The following is a 21832-nucleotide window of genomic DNA, read 5'->3' as shown; positions in this document are numbered from 1 at the left end:
TCTGCTATTTTGAGGTAATATTTTTTTCTTTCTTCTTTAAAAATACACATTTTAATTCTCTGAATCCAAAATTTCTGTTATGAAGTTCTTGGAAGTCTAATTCAGCTGTTTGCCATTTCTGTTTATTTTCATTCCTGGTGGCTTACTTGTCTGTGTGTGTTTTAGTTTTGGTTAGTGAGCTAATATTTAGTGAGACATTTTTTGTGGGTTTCTGGAAGGCTTGGGTTCAAGGTGAGTGTCTTTAGAGGAATTCTTTTGGGCACACTGAAGCACTACTAGCCTGGAATCACTCTACTAATTTTTTACCTTGAGGTTTTCCAAACCATGTAGGGAGTGCAATTTAAATCCCAAATGCACAAGAAGAATTCAGTGGTTATGAATTCTTAGGGAAAAGTTTCTTCCCATTCTGATTCAAGATCAAATCCAACAGGCTTCCTTACTCTAATCTCTTTGCTGGTGGGTAAGTTACTTTTACCAGGGACATTGACCTTAGAGGGTCCTGGCCTTATATTTCCACCATGGGTAGGTCTAGGACTTTGGTCCTTTGTCCTCACATAACTGTTAAAGTCTGTAAAACTGTAAAAGCATCTTGGTCACTGAGGTTGGCAAATGTTGCCAAGCTTTTAACAGTCTAAGTGTCAACTTGCCACTCTGATTTTCAGCCCTCACTTTATATTTTGGCATCTGGGATTTCTGCTATTTGTATCCTAGCTCATCTATTCAGTAACCGAAAAGATTTTTACATGTTTTGTGTCAGGCATTGTTTCAGGATGTCAGTCTATTAGATTACTAGAAATGCAAACCCTGTGTTGCTTTATTTCATTTTTTTTCCCTTAACAATATAAAATGAACATATTTTGTACCAGTAAATATTCATTTAAAACATATTTTCTATGAATGAAAGAAATTACCTATTTGTGTATTTCTTTGTACATTTCCATAAGAGGTCTTTATTTCATTAAAATAATTTTTACATAGACAAATTTAAACATATGTGTTGATTTCTCCATTTTGAAAGTTAGCTTTTATTTTTGGTATGGCAAACAGGCAATTACATTTTTATTGTTGCTGCATCTTAATGATAACTTAAAATACTCTCTTGAACTTTTGTCTCAGATTTAAGTTTTTTGTTTATTACTTGTGCAGACATTTTATTCCTCTCCTTGGCTAACTGTCTCAGATATCATTATCATTATACGTGCTTGCCAGTTCTATTTATAAAGGCAAAAAGAATCCAGAATGTTTTGTGTGTGTGTGAGAGAGAGAGAGAGAAAGAGAGAGGAGGGAGGGGGTTAGAGAGAGAGTGGGATAGATACACAGAGAGACTGAAGATACTCGCAGACATATGTACTTACCTGCCATGCAGATGTCTTTATAAGAAAATGAGAAAATACAGCCATGAGACTGCAGTTTTCTCCCTAGCAAGCTCCCAAAACACCACAGTAGCTCAACTGTGCTGCAGCTATTATTGTTTTTGCATTTCTTGGGGCTGGCATGGGCTGTGTATTGATTTCAAAGTCACTAATGACCATGTGGAATAGAAGAAGCTTTTGTGGCCAGACTGAATCCAGGCTGGGAATTGCATGACTAACCATTCTTGAGACATTGTTTGCTGAGATCATCAAAGTGGGTTTTATTTTTTGATAAACTTTCTGTCTCCAGTCTTCCTGTGGCTACAGGTGGGGTACACTTGGGAAAGCAGTCTGGACAAAGCTGGGGACCCCCCCAAGAGCCTGAATATTTAACAACAAAAAGGTTTCTTCCTGGTGTAGCAGGTCCTTGGGTAAGTATTTGGACCCAACACTCATATGAGTGCAAACTTTCCTCAGTGTCACCCAGACAGTGGTCCCTTCAGGACTATTTCATACATACCATATGGGGCATGCATGGTCTCTAGAGCCCTCTAGGCTTATGTAAAAAGTGTTTCGGAAAACCACCTCACTCCACACCCTAAGTCAGCAGATGCCCCACACTCTGAAGATTCTGTGCAGTGTCCAAAGCCCAGTTTTTAGAATGTCTCTCAGTTCAGTTGGGATGATGACAGAGTCTCTAGTTCTGGCTTCCCCTAGGCATCTGATGAGGCTCCTTGGGGCCTCAGGTGTGTTCATATCTTTTTTTAGTTGGGGTGTCTCTGGAATATGCTTTGTTGGGTATTTGGCTCCATGAGTTTTTTTTTCTAAAATTGGCCAATCACAACACCATTGTTCGAACAAGGGGAAGTTGGGGAAATCAACTTCCCACCCTTGTCATTTATCCATCTGTCTACCCATCCATCCATCCATCCATCTCTCCCTCCATCCATCCACCCATCCAAGTGCCCACACAGTGTCGGGCAGTATGCTGGGTGCTGAGACACAGACTGAAAAAGCTAGCCTGGTTCCTAATAGCAGAGTGCCCATGCTCTGTCAGGTCAGGTGGACAGACAGAACACGACTGACTGTGGAGTCAATTGCACCCGGGTGCTGCACATGGGATGTGTTGATTCCCCTGTGAGCCTAAGTCGCCAGACAGAGTTGTTTTTAGATTCCCACCGCTTCTAAATTTCTCTACTGCAACCCCTGGTCCAAGCCATCATCTCCTGCTTCTAAGTGGATGTTTTTTCACTTCTGCACTTTCCCTACTCAGTCCATTCTCTACACAGCAGCAAGAGTGACCCCATTAAGCATAATTTAGAATTGTTACTAGTCTGCTTGAAACTCCCCAGTGGCTCCCAAGACCCTCACCTGGCCCACTCTGTACCTCTTGAACCTCATCCCCGGCCCTTTCCCCTCACTCACTTGCCCAGCCACACTGTAACTCCTGTTAAGATGTAAGTAAGTAACTCCTGTAAGTCCCACTTCAGGACTCTGCATTTGACCTTTCCTCCACCTGGGATGTTCCTCTCCGAGATATCCACATGGTTCAATCCCTCCCCACTTTTGAGTCTTCAGCCAAATGTCACCTTCTCATCCCCTGATTTATTTTTTCCATAGCACTTATCACTAAGACACTGTGTTTTACTTATTTTTTGTCCATCTCTCTGCTTTGGAATTCCAGAGAAGGCAATGACAACCCACTGCAGTACTCTTGCCTGGAAAATCCCATGGACAGAGAAGCCTGGTGGGCTGCAATCCATGGGGTCACTAAGAGTTGGACACGAACGAGCGACTTCACTTTCACTTTTCACTTTCATGCATTGGAGAAGGAAACGGCAACCCACTCCAGTGTTCTTGCCTGGAGAATCCCAGGGACGGGGGAGCCTGGTGGGCTGCCGTCTCTGAGGTTGCACAGAGTCGGACACAACTGAAGCGACTTAGCAGCAGCAGCAGCAGCAGCAGCTGCTTTGGAATTCAGGTTCAGGAGATCATGCAAGTTTGTTTCATTCTCAGCTATATCTCCAGCACCTAAAACAGTGCCTGCACATATTTAATGGCACATAAGCAAGAGAGTTCCAGAAAAACATCTATTTCTGCTTTATTGACTATGCCAGAGCCTTTGACTGTGTGGATCACAATAAACTGTGGAAAATTCTGAAAGACATGGGAATACCAGACCACCTGACCTGCCTCTTGAGAAAGCTGTATGCAGGTCAGGAAGCAACAGTTAGAACTGGACATGGAACAACAGACTGATTCCAAATAGGAAAAGGAGTATGTCAAGGCTGTATATTGTCACCCTGCTTATTTAATTTATATGCAGAGTACATCATGAGAGACACTGGGCTGGAAGAAGCACAAGCTGGAATCAAGATTGCTGGGAGAAATATCAATAACCTCAGATATACAGATGACACCACCCTTATGGCAGAAAGTGAAGAGAAACTAAAGAGCCTCTTGATGAAAGTGAAAGAGGAGAGTGAAAAGGCTGGCTTAAAGCTCAACATTCAGAAAAACTAAGATCATGGCATCCAGTCCCATCACATCATGGCAAATAAATGGGGAAACAGTGGCTGACTTTATTTTTCTGGGCTCCAAAATCACTGCAGATGGTGACTGCAGCAACAAAATTAAAAGATGCTTACTCCTTGGAAGGAAAGTTATGACCAACCTAGACAGCATATTAAAAACAGAGACATTACTTTGCCAGCAAAGGTTTGTCTAGTCAAGGGTATGGTTTTTCCAGTGGTCATGTATGGATGTGAGAGTTGGACTATAAAGAAAGCTGAGTGCTGAAGAAATGATGCTTTTGAACTGTGGTGTTGGAGAAGACTCTTGAGAGTCCCTTGGACTGCAAGGAGATCCAACTAGTCCATCCTAAAGGAGATCAGTCCTGGGTGTTCATTGGAAGGACTGATGTTGAAGCTGAAACTCCAATACTTTGGCCACCTGATGCGAAGTGCTGACTCATTTGAAAGACCCTGATGCTGGGAAAGATTGAGGGCAGGAGGCGAAGGGGACAACAGAGGATGAGATGGTTAGATGGCTTCACCGACTCAATGGACATGGGTTTGGGTGAACTCTGGGAGTTGGTGATGGACAGGGAGGCCTGGCGTGCTGCAATTCATGGGGTTGCAAAGAGTTGGACACAACTGAGTAACTGAACTGAACTAAACTGAAGTGCTTGTTCAATATTGTTTCAAAGAAAAAGAATGAATCTTCAGTCTCTATCTCCTTGGGTGATTCTCCCACATCAGGCAGTAGTCTTGTCTATCTGTCCTACCTAGGAAACCGAGAAAAAGAGAGTGTGGAGAGAGGCCCCATTCACCTGGCCTGGCCTTTCCCTGCCCACTGCTGGGATGGTGGAAACCATAAGACATTCTTAAACTCAACTAATCCTCCTAGTACTCTTTCTCCCTGAGAGAGGAGTATTTTGCTCTTGCTTGGGTTCTGCTTGGGGAGGAGTGAGAAGTTGGGTGAGGACCGTGTCAGAGAAAAGGACCTCAAGGTACATTTCTCGAGGCCCATACAGGGCACTCTTGTAGACCGATTAAAGGCTGTATTTGATAGTGGTAAGTAGATGCTGCTGCCCTGCTGCACTCTGGATTTCTTCTGGGCAGGGCAGGGTCAGTTTCTAGGTCTTTTGTTGGAGGGAAAGGGGCCTCTTTAGCTGGTAACATTTCCAAACAGCTCTTATCCACAGCTGGGGAAGTGCAGCTGGCTTGAGTCATGATGCTGGTTCAGAGCGAAATTAGGGTCGAAACATGCGCACAGCATCCAACGACTAAATAGTTGAGACCAGAACACATAAATCAATCTAGTGCTCAAGCAGCCAGTTGAATAACCATGCCCCAGATCAGGGACCTGACTCCAGCTGGCCAGCATCAAGAGCAGACTCACCAAACAAGCTGAAAAGCCAAGGCTGTTATGGAGAGTGGAGTGGAACGGCAGCGAGTGTCCTGGGAGTGGACCTGGGGACAATGCCTAAGCTCACTGGGTGGCCAGCCACTTCTTTCTGAATTCACTTCCCACTGTCCAACCAGACCTTTCTATCCCCGTGGGGGCCTTTATTTTTGCCATTCCATCCTCCTATGTCCCGTAGAGACTGCAGTTGCTGTCTTAAACCACCAGGTGGTGACCGTGCTTCGAAAAGTCAAAACCTGTGGTATTATTGGGAGCTAGGCTTTGGAGAAGGCAATGGCACCCCACTCCAGTACTCTTGCCTGGAAAATCCCATGGACGGAGGAGCCTGGTAGGCTGCAGTCCATGGGGTCGCATAGAGTCGGACACGACTGAAGCGACTTAGCAGCAGTAGCAGTAGCAGGCTTTGGAGGAGCCTGGTAGGCTTCAGCCCCTGAGGTCACTAAGAGTCGGACACGACTGGGCAACTTCACTTTCACTTTTCACTTTCATGCATTGGAGAAGGAAATGGCAACCCACTCCAGTGTTCTTGCCTGGAGAATCCCAGGGATGGGGGAGCCTGGTGGGCTGCCATCTATGGGGTCGCACAGAGTCGGAGACGACTGAAGCGACTTAGCAGCTGCAGGCTTTGTGACAGATAAGCACATTACATGCTATCTCATTTAAATTTCAGACTATTCTGAGGAGTAAGTGCTATTATTCTGTTTTAAAGGATGAAAAACACTGAGGCTTAGCAAGTTTTAAGACAGTGTTCTCAGATGAGTGTATACACGGGGAAAAGTCAGTAGTATTTAGTGCTCACGATGGAGCCCTTCCTATGTCTCAGGGGCCAGAATAATGTTTTACAAACCCAATTTAATTGGTATCCTCAAACAGCCTTACAGATCAGACCCTGTTGTTACCCTCATTGTGTAGATAAGTTTGCTGGGGTTCAGAGAGCTTAACTGCTGTGTAGGTGTGTCTGAGTAGGTGACAGCCCCAAGGCCAAGAGCAGAGGTTGCTTACACTTCGAGTTTTGGGGGGGAACTGAGTGTGTGTGTTGGGGGTTGTCTAGGTCCTTGTTCTCTGCTGGGGAAGTCGGGTCTCAGGAAGGGAGAAGCCCCAACCTCCCACAAGCAGGACACGATCAATTTTGACCTCAGATCGCACCACGGCCGTGACTCAGGGGCATGACCCACTGTGGGGTGTGGCTTGGTTTTCTCATCTACAAAAGAAAGGTTTGGACTCTCTCTACATAAAGCTTCTCAACACAAATGCTTTGCAGGGTCAGCCAGGTGACAAAAACGAATGACCTGCGTCAGGTAGGGAGTGTGGGAAACTGGTGGACACATTTAAGGGGCAGCTTGGCTAGTTGCCATGCTGGAATGTGGGCTGATTGTGGCAAGATCCCCTGATTTTCCAGGAGAATATAGAAATCTAGAAGTTTAGGGTTTGTTTGTTTGTTTTATGTAAAATCTCTTTTTAAAATGTTGGCAATGGATTCACAGCTTTAAAAACTGCAGATTAAACACACACACACACACACACACACACACACACACACACACACACACACACCGTGATCTGTATTTGGCTGACAGCCCCTGAAACTGGGCTTGAAAGTTTCAAGCCTGGGCTTGTAGTTCCTCCAGTTCTGGGCTTCTCTTATTCCTTGAGCTTTAAGAGCCATGGTGCTGGCCAAGTAGAATTGAGGAAGGAGAAGAAATAGGAGGAGCTCTGTATGGGAGGTTTCCTTGGGGCTCCATCTCCTCTCAGCGGGGCTCTTAGTCCAGTAGTTCTACTATGGTCAGTTTCTGTATCATCTGGGAGCTTAGTGACTCTTCCAAGCCAGGATGGTCCTAAAGCTGGGTAAAACCTGGACCTCTGAGAGCCTGGGGAGCCCTCCAGATGGTTCTGACACACACCTGAGTGAGAACGTTGTCCTGAATCAGTGGTTCTTAGCCGCATTGGCTGCGTGAGAGAATCACCTGGGGAGCTTTTAGGCCCAGCCCTGCCCAGGGCCAATTAAATCAGATGTTCTGAGTAGGGAGGCTTTGGTCTTTCAAACAGCCCCCCAAGGATTCTTACGTGCACCCAGGGATGCGACCTGCTGACCTGGATCAATGCTCCCAGTCAATGCTTTTCACACTTTAAAGTGCTGGAGGGTCACCTTTGGGATCTTACTTAAAATGCAGGTTCTGAGTCAGGTCTGGGGCTGGAACTGAGATTGTGCATTTTAAGGAAGCTCCCAAGAGATGCTTCTGCTGTTTCTCTGGGGACCGCTCTGTGAGAAGCAAGGGTCTGGGATGGTGTTTTCCAAATTTCCCAGACAGTAAGAATCACTTATTCTTAATACATATATATATTCTGTGGAGATAAATGAAGAGCACACGAATGAGAAAAGGCAAAGGCTATTTATTTAGAACTCGCTCTAGGGAAAGCCAGTATTACTTGAGTTTTGGCAGCGACTCAAAGGCAAGTGGAGAAGAAAAGCTTTGTAGTGAAAAAAAGGGGAAGGCTTCAGGTGTGCCCTGATTGGAGATGATTGGCTTGGAGAAACCAGGGGCTGGGCCAACTAGAAGTGGTGCATGCTGTGATTGGCTAGGGGAGCGTATTTGGCTTTCTCTGGTTGGCCCTAAGGCCTGGTTCTTTGGGGCTAAGGGCTACAGGGTTTGCTGTTTAGTTTCCTGGGCTGGATGCTGAAGACGATGGGTCAGCGTTCTATTATAGTCTGGCTGTTGCTCATTTGTGTATTTAATCTCTCAATTCCTGGCTTTTCCCTGGGCTACCTGATTCAAAAGTTCTGATTTGGGGCCTGGGAATCTCCAGGTGATTCCTAGCTTCAGGAAAGGGTGGGGCGGAAATGAAAACCATGTAAATTAGAGTTGCCTGGGGACACAAGTTAACAATAGCTGCCCAAACCTTACCCCCCAGAAGCTCTGGGCTTGTGGTGAAGACATCTCTATCTTTTTTATTCCAGAGTACAAAGCATCTCAAAACATAGTGACTTGAAAAAATAATGATTCATTATTTCTCATGTTCTGTGCGTTGACTGGGACCTCCCCAGTTCAAAGACCCTGGAGCCCTAAGACAATTGTGGGAGATCTTCCCAGGTCTAAAATGTGTGCTTTTTTTTTTTTTTAATCTATTTTTGGCAGTGTTGGGTTTTCGTTGCTGCATATGGGCTTTCTCTAGTTACAGTGAGTGGGGGCTACTCTTTGTTGGGGTGCACAGGCTTCTCATTGCAGTGGCTTCTCTTGTGGAGCAGACTCGAGGCACGCGGGCTTCAGTATTTGCAACTCTTGGGCACTAGAGCACAGGCTGAGTAGTTGTGACTCATAGGCCCAGTTGCCCTGCAGCATAACGTGTTCTTTTCTTTTCTTTTTTATTTTAAAACAAAAATTTTTTTTAATTTAATTTTATTTTTAAACTTTACATAATTGTATTAGTTTTGTTCTTTAGGAAGGAAAATTTGTAAGTACTAGGGAGTCACCAATGAATTAGTTTGAAGTAAGCTCTAAATTGTATTTTAGCAGGTTTCAAATATCAAAGTGTAGTGATTCCAACATTGTAAAGCATTTAGCCTCCAATTAAAAATAAATAATTTTTTTTAAAAGTATAATGATTCCAATGGACTCCACAAGGGAGTTTTTTTTTTTTTTTTTTTTTTTTAAATACTATGATGCAAGGAGATTCAACCAGTCCATTCTAAAGGAGATCAGTCCTGGGTGTTCATTGGAAGGACTGATGTTGAAGCTGAAACTCCAATACTTTGGCCACTTGATGAGAAGAGCTGACTCATTTGAAAAACTCTGATGCTGGGAAAGATTGAGGGCAGGAGGAGAAGGGGACGACAGAGAATGAGATGGTTGGATGGCATCACCGACTCAATGGACATGGGTTTGGGTGGACTCCAGGAGTTGGTAATGGACAGGGAGGCCTGGCATGCTATGGTTCATGGGGTCGCAAAGAGTCAGACACGACTGAGCGACTGAACTGAACTGAAGTGACTACAGGTATTTTTTTAACTATAGGTTAATTGTCTGCATGAAGCCTGCTCAGGTGGGAGTGGTGTAAACATTTGGAGTTTTTGAAAGACAGAGGTTGTGAGAAGGCACATTTCAAATAAGTAGTGATAACGACAGCTAATGTTTATTTACTATGTGCCTCACACTGTTCTAAACACTTTATGTATTTAATCCTATTTTGATATTCATGGTAACCTTATGAATTAGCCCCCATTTGACAGATAAGGAAACTAAAGCAAGAATGATTCATTTGCCAGAATTCTTACCTGGTGGCTCAGATGTTAAAGAATCCGCCTGCAATGTAGGAGACGCAGCAATGTTCAATCCCTGGTTCAGGAAGATCCCCTGGAGAAGAGAAAGGCTACCCACTCCAGTATCCCTGCCTGGAGAATTCCATGGACAGAGGAGCCTGGCAGGCTATAGTCCATGGGGTCACAAAGGGTCAGACACGACTGAGCAACTAACGCATGGAAGGCATACAGTTAGTAGGTAGAGGAGCCAGAGTGTGAACCCAGGCATTCTGATGCTATGCTGTGTACACCCAAATATAGTGTACACGTTGTATACATGCTAATAAGGGGAATTAGTGCTGTCTGAAACTCCAGGTATAGCCTCTCTCATTACATGCTTTGTGGATTATAGGAAAGAGGCTGCTTTCCTATAAGCAGCCTGGCCTTGTTGGATTAGATAAGCAGTTTTGTCAGACCAGAAAGGACCGATTAGGGGTCTCAGTCTCCCAAACAAAATTACCTCTTGTCGTTGTCCGATCGTCAGCCAGAAGGAAGTTGACCCTCCAATTCTCTTCTCTGCCCAGTGCCCTGTAATTGTCCGAACACACCTAGGGCCAGCTCAACAATCTAGAGCTGGTAAAAATAAAACTACAGTGAAAAAAAACCACATCATCAGTTGCTATGCCAACCTAAGTCTATTTTCTGGGGGATGTTGAGGTAGAAAAGGTTCTGGAGGCTAAGCTGTGGGGTGGGGCGTTCAGAATCTCCCTTGATGGATTTTGAGTAGAGTCTGCCTGAAATATCCTTCAGAGGCTTACACTGCCTTTAGGATAAAGTCTCCTGCTTAATGTGGCTGGCACCCCTCCCCTGCCCTCTGGCTTCCTCTCACTCCCTTTCTTCATCATGGTTTCTATTCCCACGACACTGAACAAATTTTGTTCTTCATTTCCTTGCTCTCCATCACCTCCAAGCCTTTCCACAGGTTGATTTCAGCTTGGGCTCTGTTCCCTTCCTCTCTCCTCTGCTTGAATCATCCTCTGCCTTCACTTTATGTCACTTTGAGAACCTGTGCATTTCAAGAACTGTGAGGGGTCCTAAGTTGTGCCATCCTTGCAAGCTAACCTGCGAGCTTGGCTTCACAGCCTTGGGCAGAAGACACGAGACACCTGGGTCAGAGAGAGGGGGCAGTTTATCACTCAGAGCAATAGCCGGGCCCAGAGTATCATCATTTTGCTCAGTTTCCTGAGCCCCAGTTGCCCCAGGGTGATGGGAAGAGGGCCAAGTGACAGTGTGCACCCCGTGGGCTACGTTACAGGAGAGGAATCCAGAGCTTAGGGACCCTGATTCTTTTATACTGGGCCATGTGCCAATCTACACATGGCTTGGGGGGAGCTATTATCTCTATCTTCCAAGGCTGTATTCTGTACAAATATCCTTGAAAAGCAAGCCCAGGACAAAGGTGATAGGACCTTTGTATAGAAACACACAAGATCTATGGGAATTGTGTCCCAGTCACTCTGGGTTTCATGTCGTCTCCTTGGTCCTCCAAGTTAGTTTCCTCTCAACTGTACTTCCATTGAGGGGGACCGTCCTTTATTCCTCCTTCGCAAGGTCTACACCAGTTCCTTTGTGGTAACTTCTCACAGAACTGGGCTTTTGTCTTTCAGAGCACTTACCTTAGTCTGCAATTATATGCTCATTACTGAGATGATTAGATTAACATCAATTTCCCGTTATGCTAAATGCTTCGAGGGGCAGATCTGTCTATTTTCACAACTCTATCTGTGCTGTCCAACACGATGTTTAGCACACAGTGGGAAGCGAATAAATGTTTATTGAGTGAATGGGGCTATTGCAATAAATAGAATAAAATCATGAGGCCCAGAGAGATGAGGTGATCTGCCCAGGGTCCCAGAGTTCACCTCAGGCAACTGGACTCAGAACACCCTCCTGGCAACCCATTTCCCTTCATGGACACTTAGTCAGATTCTATCTTCACACAGTGGTGGGCTGCTGACTGGGTGGAGCGTTGGGAGAAAGGGGTGACTTACGCGTGCGTGAACAGAATCTGGTTCTTTTTGGCTGTGAGATTCTGCCTGGCTGTTCTTGTTCTGGTCTCCATTGAAAGACAGAGTTAGGTTAAGACTACTAGACGTCTAAGAGGTAGTTTAATTAAGTATTTCAGAACCAAGAATATTGTAAAAATATCCCCAATTCTTGCCCTCCTATGTCCCTGGCCTTGGGTAGTCCCCTCCCACACTGACTGTGGGCTGGCCTTGTAACTTGCTCTGGCTAATGGCACATTGGCAAACAGGACACAAGCTAAAGCTCAAAAAACCCTTGCTTATCTGGATCCTCCCCTTCTCATCCATCTCGGATCCCTGTGACCCTCCACCTCCACCTCCAGAATAAGAGTAGCCTGCTGCATGATGAGTAATGCACAGCCAAGTCATCCCCATCGCCCCAGCTGACTTGCATCCAACTACCAGCCATCTGGGTGAAGCTGTCCTAGACCATCCAGCCCGGGTTGAGCTGCCAGCTGACCACAGAGATCAGCTGAGCTGGCCCAACCAGAAGTATCAGGCTGCCAAGTCACAGAACTATGAGAAGTAATAAGTGGGTGCTATTTAAAACCATTCAGTTTGGGACCAGTTTTTATGTAGCAAAATCTAACTGATACAACTGTGGGCATATTTGTTTAGGTTGAAATCTTCGTCTTACCATTTAATTTTTTAACCTGAGAAAAATTCCTTAATCTCTCTGTGCCATTAATTTCTTCACCTGTAAAATGAGGCTAAAAATAGATCATGTGACTTTAAATGTTACATCATTAAATGAATTATTATCTAAAATATTCTCAGAATGGGGACTGGTACACAGTAAGTGCTAAGATAAGAGGAGCTATTTTACAATTATTAGATTATGATTTCTACTACTCAACCTACATGTAATTAAAACAAAAAAATTTTTTAAATTAATGCCAATGTCTACCAAGTTTGTTTCAAAAATATTGAACACCGACTGCCATCAGTATTCCCCACCCCTCACTCTGTGTCACTCTCTGATGCTTTTGCCCTGAGTGTGCTCTGGTCTGAGGGATCCTCAGCTAAGAACCCCTGGGTGGAAGGATTCTCCCTCATCTCTGGGCAGACATTAAGAAGGCTGGAGCTGGCTTCCTCCCCACAGTGGCTGCTGCATTTCAGCAGCCTTCATCTGTATTCAAGCCAGGGAGTATATACAGCACAGAGCCAGAAATTCAAATGCACATTTGAGGCCCCATGAAGCCTGTTCTCCAAACTATGCTCTGTAGGGAGGGCAGAGCCCTTCCGGCTGACCTGGGCCTCTGCCCTCCCTCCTCAGGGCCATGCTCATTAGAGGGGGAGCTCGGCTAATGGGGGTGCTCATTGCCCAGCCAGGACCCCGCACATGCTCTGCAGGCACAGCCTCGCAGGGGCCCAAAGGGTTACCGAGACCAGAGCCTTTGCCCGCTTCCCCAGCTGCAGAAGCTGATGCGGGTCTATTTCTTTAACAAATTTCCACTGAATGGTATTAAAAGAGAGAGACGGAGCCATCTCCCTAACCCTCGTATTGTGTGATATCATGAAATCATCCCATGGGGGTGTGTCATTGTGAGCAGTAATCTCTCCTGAGCCTTTGGTTTACATCCAGCTCACCGTCACTTACTTTCCCAGCCCCGAGTGTCCTGAAATGCTTAACAGAACAAGATATTAAAGTGTAAGAGAAAATTTGCAGTGCTGAAAGAAGCACTATAGATTCTTCCAGCATTTCTCAGCCTCTTTTATTTTATATTGTTTTCCTCCTGAGCACACAGACCAGGGCCTAGATAAGAGAGGCAGAGAATGATTTAGAACACAGGCTTTGAGGGCAAACAGATCTTTGTCTGGGTCCCAAAGGAGTCAGGTACTGGCCTTCTGAGCTTGGATGTGCCCTTCACCTTGACACACCTCAGCTTCACCACCTGTACGGTGAAGGTGACGTTCATTCCTATTGGATAGAATTGTTCAAGGATTAAAAGAAATGAGGCAAGTTTCCTTTGCCAAACTTCACATGCTTCTCTAAGATTCTGGAACACTTACTGGGTACACTCTCCTCCCCCATCTCTGCCTGATAGAACTACTTCATTCGATACAGAAAGATAGGAGAAGATCCGAGATGGAAGCTGATCACCCCAGACACAGTAACAGAGCCATTCTTGGATTGGTCCCAGGTCTCCAAGCCCTTGACTTGTTGCTCCATCTGCCCCAGCTAAGAGGAACCTCTCCATATCAACATGGGGCTGGCCTTCCTAGTATTGACTGTCCAGGGCTAGACACCTGGTCTGAGGGTGGCTGATCCATCCTTGCTGTCAGGAATTTCATCTGTGACATACAGTTTCAGCCAAAGTGATCAAACTGCATTTAGAGTGGTTATCATGTTGAGTTGGGGTCCTGTGAGGGAGGGCTATGTGTCATAAGGTTGGGACAGTTGTGCAGCAAAAGGGATTGTAATATAGGGGAAAGAAAAGGAATAGATGATGAAAACATGGTGGGAAGCACCAAGAGAGGCAGACAGCTAGGGGAAAGGCAGATCTCAGGATGCAGCCGAGTGAGCCTGGTCCAAGGTGCTCACTTGGAAAGAGTTTATGCAGGGCTGAAGGGGCGAGAAGAAACATTTGCAACTTCTTCAGGTTTTGCTCACCCCCTGCTTCCCTGCTTCACTGAGGCAGACCTAACTGTGACTCCTGCACTAGGATTTCTGGAAGACTTGGACCGCTTAAAGCCCCTTAGGGATTCTGAACAAACCTCTGACTTTTCTGTGGGCTATGCATGACCTCTTTGTGTAGCCTGGGCTACACAGCATGGTGGCTGGGTTCTGAGAAGGGGCATTTCAAGGGTAAGTGTTCATAACATCCAAGCAGAAGCTGAGAGATTTCTTATGACCTAGATTCAGAAGACCCAGGTCATCATTTTTGTCTGTAGCTTAGATGGTAAAGAATCTGCCTGCAATGCATGAGACCCGGGTTCTATCCCTGGGTCAGAAAGATCCTCTGGAGAAGGGAATGGCAATCCACTCCAGTATTCTTGCTTGGAGAATCCCATGGACAGAGGAGCCTGGCAGGCCACAGTCCATGGGGTCACAAAGAGTTGGATATGACTGAGCGACTAACACTACCACTTTATTGGTCAAGCAAGTCATTAAGAGCATTTCAGATTCAACAGCAGGGTAATCAATGGAAGGGAGTGCCAAGGAGTCTGTGCCCATCTTTAATTCATTATAGAAGCCAATCCAAGCAAGTATGAAAATGTCAGCATCTCAGCTGAGATGACAAGTGTGCATGGATTCTGGGTTGGGTTATTTTTAGGACAGATGGGGCTAAAAGGACAGGGAGAAGGGGGGCATGGAGGTGGGATCCAACAGCTCCTTAGTCCTCTGTCATTGTCATCAGCTTGTCAATGATTTAGCTAATATTTACTGACTGCTTTCTATGTGCTAACTCATGTGCACAACAGTCCAACGGGGTAGTGACTATTATTGTCCCCATTTCAAGGAGGAGACACTGAGCCACAGAGACACTAAAGTAATTAAGTCAAGATCATGCGGCATGTACGCAATCGAGCTGGACTTGGAAAAAAGGAATCTAGTTCTAGAATCCATGTTTTGAGCCACTACCCTATACAGCTTCACATTATTGCCCAAATAGCCACTACTGAGCACCTACTATGTCCCTTGTTTTAAGTTCTTTGTTATCTTGTGTGCATGCTCAGTCGCTTCGGTCATGTCATGTTGCCATGCCCTCCTCCAGCGGATCTTCCTGATCCAGGGATCGAACCCACGTCTCCTGCATTGCAGGTGGATTCTTTACCACTGAGTCACGAGGGAAACCTGTGGAAATGAGGAACATGGCTGGAACACAGCTCTGGGATCCCATAGTGGTTATAAGTCCCACTAATTCCACTAAATTTGGCCTCCTATGCCATTGATTTCCTATTGCTTGTGCCAGGGGTTTGTCAACAGGGAGGGGGGAGGAGGTGAGTAACCACGTCACAGTGTGAATATTAGAGACAGACAAGCCAAGTGAGACCTGTCACTCAGGCCACCAAGGTGAGACATGGTTCAGGGGTTCCCAGGGCACCCATGGGGGCTGAGTGTTGGAATGATCCATGGCCTGATGGCTACAGTTCAACTGGATGGAGTAATGCAGCTGTATCATTGCTGAAGGAATTTGAGTGTACTGTATTGCATGCATTTTAATAAGAAAGGTCAATTGTGCTTATCCTGGGGGTAAAGGCTTGCCTCTCCTTGAGTCCCTCACACACCGCTTCCATGGTCCGTGTGAGTGAATCTTGCCCATAAACAAAGACGTTGGTGTGCTCTTAGTCCCCCAAACTGGGGAGACCTCTTGTCAAAGGGACCAACCTCATCCTCACTGTAGAGTTGAGAATGCCTCTGGACGTGTGCCCTGACCTTGCCCCAGCGTGCTAATCCCTTTATACACGGACACCCCCTTGCTTACTGAGGCCCTTGGGCCAGGACACAGTGACCTGTGAGGGCCTTTGGGGAATGCTACCACCAGGCTCCACCGTCAGGTGGTGAGGAATCAATTCCAGAAGGCTTGGAAACTGTCCCCAGGGCAGGCATGGTGGTCTAGCAAATGGAACAGTGACAACAGCTTCACAGTCCATTGAATCCATTAAAACAGAACCTTGCTGCTGCTTGTGTCTGAGGCAATGGTTAGTTTTACCTCCATTATAGGTTCTCCTAGGTACAAGCACCAACATCACAGTGAAGCGAAAAGACCTGATTCAGTCTGACAATTAAGCCAAAACATATTTATACTTGACTTCATTCTTCTGCTGGTTCCTTGGCAGGCTGAAGAGTGAAATTGATGGTAGGGATCAGGCACTGCTAGTGACATGTGTGTGCACTTCTGTGGTGGTTCTCAGCCTCTTGAATGAATTCTAGTGTCAGAGGAGCAGGGAATTGAGAACCTGGGTGGCAGGCAGTTAGTTGAAAGGAGGGATTGTGAGGTCTAGGCTGGTTAGGGAAGGATGTGAAGCTGGCAGGAGCTCACAGGGGAGAAAAAGGAAGCAGACAAGACCCTGGAGATCTCAGTGTCATTGAAGCAGTGGAGAAAATAAGATTACAGCTGGAGAACTTCGCATTTATGACACAGGGCACTTCCAGGAGATGCTGAGAAGTTCCAGGTACAGCTCAAGTTATTGCAGGGAAACATCAAAGTTGCAGAACTCAACAATGGGGCTTTTTTTTTGGACAGGCCATCTCAAGAATTGGGCTTTTATTTTTGGACAGGCCATCTCATGGATGCTGAAGTTACCCAAGCTGTGGGAGTGTGTCTAGAATGTCAGTGATGAGACTAGAGGTGGTCTGATGGCATGGCTTCATTTTTGCTGGGAGTTGGAAGAGTTACTAGGAAGGAGCTCAGGATAACGTAGGGGTAGAGGACAGTTGACCCAAGCTATTTGTACTCCGTATGGTGGCCAAGAATGGCAGGGCTGTCCAGTGGCATGAGCTGCCTTCAAATTTCTGGATCAAACTAATTCTTTTCAAGAGGCTTTGGCTGATTCCTACTTTTGCTCATAGTTTGTGGGTCTTGACACACAATTTGTTCCAGAAGAAAATGAGAGGGGTAGGGAAGCCACCATGGTGGACCCAACTGTTACTTGTATGACACATAATCACACGTGTCCCCACAGCCTTAGGGGAGAAAAAAGCTGCTTCTTTACCTATGTAGAATTATTTATCCCTCCTCATGTGTATACTTTTATACTTCTAGTCCTAGAAACTATGGAATTTTGGAATGAAAAAAACCACTGATGGCTTCTGAACCCAGAGGAAGCTCCCTCCTAATGGTAATTTCCATGTCCACCTTCTCCTTTAATGATCCACCTTACGTCATTCCTTCCGGGGCCACTAGCTGTGTCCAGCTGTACTCATGGACCAGATGCTTCCCAAATGGTAAGCATCCTTTTGGACCTTTGACCAACTTCTAATAACCTTCCATTTCCCTTTATAACCTTTGCAAGAAAATACTTATTTTAGGTATTAACCCAAGGATTCTCTGTCCTTCCTTGTCCATGAAGTCGGTGGCTTTTAATGCTTCTGAGGAGGGGTGGTACAGCAAAAGAGCAGGTGAATGTGTGCTATTTGGGGAGAAGGGCTTGGACATAGCTAAATGACTGCCCAGGGAGACTCTGACATGGGAATGTACAAGTCTCAGAAAGTATTCTGCGTGGATTATGGCTGACGACCAAGACAGGAGAGGCTTGAAGGATGCCAGCATGCATGGTAGGCAATGACCAAGGACCAGATTCACTCTCTGGTACTTGATCCTTCTGCCCCCAGAATATAAGTGCCCTACTCATCCGGGGAACAAGTGAGGGGGCCTCCCTGATTTGCTGAGATTGTGTTTCTACCACCCAAAGGAAATGCGGCTTGGGATACCAATAAAGATCAGCCTCAGAACCATCCAGAAAACTTAATTTCTGGCAGCCCTAATTTGCAGACTGAAATTCTTACTTTTGGGGTGGAGGGGTGCAGTTCAGCAAGAACTCTCATCAGTTATGTTTTACATTAAATTGCATGTGTACATGCTGTACTGATAGCAAACATTAGAAATAAAGTCATATTACATATACCCTGGCAAAAATATATTTCAGAAAGATAAGTGCACCCCTACATCATAGCAGCATTATTCACAATAGCCAAGACATGGAGATAACCTAGATGTCCATAGACAGAGGAGTGGATGAATAAGATGTGGTGCATATACACAACAGAGAAGGCAATGGCAACCCACTCCAGTACTCTTGCCTGGAGAATTCCATGGGCAGAGGAGCCTGGTGGGCTACAGTCTATGGGGTCACAAAGAGTTGGCCATGACTGAGCAACTGAGCACACATAAATACAATAGAATACTACTCAGTCATAAAAAAAGAAGGAAATGATGTCATTTGCAACAACGTGGATGCAACTAGAGATTATCATACGAAGTGAAACAAGTCAGGAAGAAAGACAAATACCATATGATATCACTTATCTGTGGAATCTAAAATGTGACACAAATGAACCTATCTATGAAACAGACAGGTGGTTGCCAAGGGGGAGGCGGTTGAGGGAGGGATGGAGCGGGAGGTTGGGCTGAGCAAATGTCAACTATTATATATAGTGGAGAAGGAAATGGCAACCCACTCCAGTATTCTTGCCTGGAGAATCCCATGGATGGAGGAACCTGGTAGGCTACAGTCCATGGGGTCGCTAAGAGTCAGGCACGACTGAGCAACTTCACTTTCATGCATTGGAGAAGGAAATGGCAACCCACTCCAGTGTTCTTGCCTGGAGAATCCCAGGGATGGGGGAGCCTGGTGGGCTGCCAGCTATGGGGTTGCACAGAGTTGGACACGACTGAAGCGACTTAGCAGCAGCATATAAATGGAAAAACAACAAGGTCCTACTGTATAGCATAGGGATCTATAATCAATATCATGTGATAAACCATAATGGAACAGAATATAAAAAAGCATGTATATATATGTATAACTGAGGTACTTTGCTGTACAGCAGAAATAAATATGACATTGTAAATCGACTATACTTCAATTTAAAGATATTAAAATGGCAAAAAAAGAAAGCCACGTTACTTCAAGGCAATGCTGCAGCTCTGAGAGAATTGGTGAGCAGAGGTGAAGTGGTTTCCAGAAGTTACTGCAGAATTTGAAAAGGATGCTACCTGTGATAAGGATGGAGGAGGAGACAGGCAGCTGGGCAGGAACTGAAGGAAAGAAGAACAGAGTGGGAGGCTAATTTCGAGTGATTTCTCTTGAAGGTGGAATTTCTGAGACAACTAGATCTTTTTTACTGGGCAAGACAGGGCCAGGCCATCAAGACAGAGAAGATTTTGGTATCAAACCAAATCAGCTTGCTGCTTAGTTCTCCCAAAGGCAAGCTGCTGCGTAGATCAGGAAGGGGGATGTCCAGATCCTCTAAAGCACAGGGCTCTCAAGGGTGGAGCTGGTGGTCAGGGCCCTTGGCCTTGGGAGTGTCGCCCTCATTAGCAGTCTGCGGTGCCCCCAAGCGTGGATTGCAATAGTTTAGACATAAATGCCTCGTTTCTGATGGACTTGTTTCCATTGAGTCCATACCTATTAGGGATCTGTTGGTAATTATCCGGCTCCACTTCAGCCCCTGGGGGCCTGTATTCCGCAGCAGTAATGAGTCCGAGCAGCCTCTCTGGCATAATAAACAGCACAGGAACGGGTGCAAGGGCATTGGCTTCCTCTCTCAATAGGGTAACTTGGGCTTCAAGGACAATCAAGGCTCACGATCACAGCGAGCTTTAATTGCTTTTGTAAAACTGCAGATGAGTAGCTGGCATTGAGATCCCCCAGTCTCAGCTGAGAAGTGAGATCTTTATTCATGTTGCTTGTTTTGTAAGTAGGGGGATCGGTGAAGGTAACAACAGCCATCATTTAGAGAGTGTTTATTAGGTGCCAGACCCTGTGGTAAGTGCTTTTTCTGCATTATTTTGTGTAAAAAATCACCATTGTTGTTCGAATTTTTCTTGACCACACTGGGTCTTTGTTGTGGTTCATGGGCTTCTCTAGTTGTACCGCGGGGCTCCTCTGTTATGGCACACAGGCTCAGTGGTTGCAGTAGGTGGGCTTAGTTCCCCAGGGCATGTGGGATCTTAGTTCCGCAATCAGGGATCAACCCCACCTCCCCTGCGTTGGCAAGTGGATGCTTAACCATTGGACCACCAGGGAAATCCAGTTCACTGCTGTTTGATGAGTAAGGGACTACGATTGTCCCCATTTTACAAATGCAGAAAGTGAGGCTCCCACAGAGTAATGTGATTTGCCTTGTTGGTAAAGGATGGATCTGATTGTAAATCTGGAGATACTGGGAAGCAGGCAGGTGTCCTGGACAGGAGGACATGAGTAGCCGTTTCTTGAGTCTTTGTCTTTAAGCTTGATGAAGAGGTCGTTATTTAAAGGAGATGGAGGCAAAGCAATATTTTCATATATGAAATCTTTGTCACAGTTCCTTTTTCTGTCTCTCAAAAGGAAGGATCTCATAAAAATCTTAAAATCTACCCGTCAAACAATCTCCATGTTCATACAAGTTACTGTAGGACCCCCAAAGCCCACAGCCCCTCAAGAGCAGCAAGAGTTCCTGATAAGCACACAAACAATAGTTAGGAAATAAAGTAGCTTTTAAAACAAAATAGATAACATGTATTTTTAAAGTAAAGGAAAGAAGCAACCATATGCACCAATGATTGGAAAGATGTATATAAGCATTTGAACGGTAGAATTCTGGAGGATTTTCCCCTTCTTTCTGCTTTGTATAATCAACCTATTTTTAATTTAAAATAATTTCAGAAACAGTTATTTTAAAAAGCAACCATAAAGCTCTCTCCCTAAAACTCAGCTCTGGATATAAACCATTTCAAAGAAAGTGAAAATGAAATTCAACATCTTTGATTTTAGGGGATCAGCTAAAGCTGAATTCAGGGAAGATAATTGCTTTAAATTCTTTAGTCATTAAACAAGTATGAAGTGAAACAAATGAAATGAGCAATGACCTCAAGAATTAGGAAGATAAGGTTAACAAAATAAGCACAAGGGAAGCAAGAGGGAGGACTTAACAAAAAAGATCATAAACTGAACTAGAAATTACAAGGCTAATAAACATTGATAGCTACATCCAAAACCTGACTCATTAAAATGACCAGTCAGCAAAATTCAGAGTGGGAAGGGAATAAGAAGTGTGAAATAAAAGGATATTTGTAAAGAATTAGAAAGGAACTAAAGAATCTCTTGATGAAAGTGAAAGAGGAGAGTGGAAAAGCTGGCTTGAAACTTGACATTCAAAAAACTAAGATCCCAGCATCTGGTCCCATCACTTCCTGACCAATAGATGGGTAAACAATGGAAACAGTGACAGACTTTCTTTTTGGGGGCTCCAAAATCACTGCAGATGGTAACTGCAGCCATGAAATTAAAAGACACTTGCTGCTTGGAAGAAAAGCTATGACCAACTTAGATAGCATATTAAAAAGCAGAGACATCACTTTGTCAACAAAGGTCCATCTAGTCAAAGCTATGGTTTTTCCAGTAGTCATGTATGGATGTGAGAGTTGAACCATAAAGAGAGCTGAGCACCAAAGAATTGATGCTTTTGAACTGTGGTGTTGGAGAAGACTCTTGGGAGTCCCTTGGATAGCAAGGAGATCAAACCAGTCAATTCTAAAGGAAATCAGTCCTGAATATTCATTGGAAGGACTGATGCTGAAGCTGAA

General features: G+C 45.1%; 2 long non-coding RNA genes across 2 annotated transcripts in view; one reads left to right on the top strand and one right to left on the bottom strand.

Moving 5' to 3' along the window:
- Window positions 1-10139, bottom strand: part of LOC129637759 (uncharacterized) — a 41072-nt gene extending 30933 nt beyond the window's left edge. Inside the window, exons 1-2 of the long non-coding RNA XR_008707567.1 lie at window positions 10034-10139; window positions 9550-9628 (exon numbers count right to left, since the gene is read on the bottom strand). This is a non-coding gene — a long non-coding RNA (uncharacterized LOC129637759). The remainder of the gene's footprint in view (window positions 1-9549; window positions 9629-10033) is intronic.
- LOC129637758 (uncharacterized) overlaps window positions 5609-21832 on the top strand; it is a 49125-nt gene continuing 32901 nt past the window's right edge. Inside the window, exon 1 of the long non-coding RNA XR_008707566.1 lies at window positions 5609-6577. This is a non-coding gene — a long non-coding RNA (uncharacterized LOC129637758). The remainder of the gene's footprint in view (window positions 6578-21832) is intronic.

This window comes from Bubalus kerabau, chromosome 23 (assembly GCF_029407905.1).
Source record: "Bubalus kerabau isolate K-KA32 ecotype Philippines breed swamp buffalo chromosome 23, PCC_UOA_SB_1v2, whole genome shotgun sequence".
NCBI classification, from domain to species: domain Eukaryota; kingdom Metazoa; phylum Chordata; class Mammalia; order Artiodactyla; family Bovidae; genus Bubalus; species Bubalus kerabau.
Note: the sequence above shows the minus strand (reverse complement) of the source record. Positions and strands in the feature narration are given on the sequence as shown.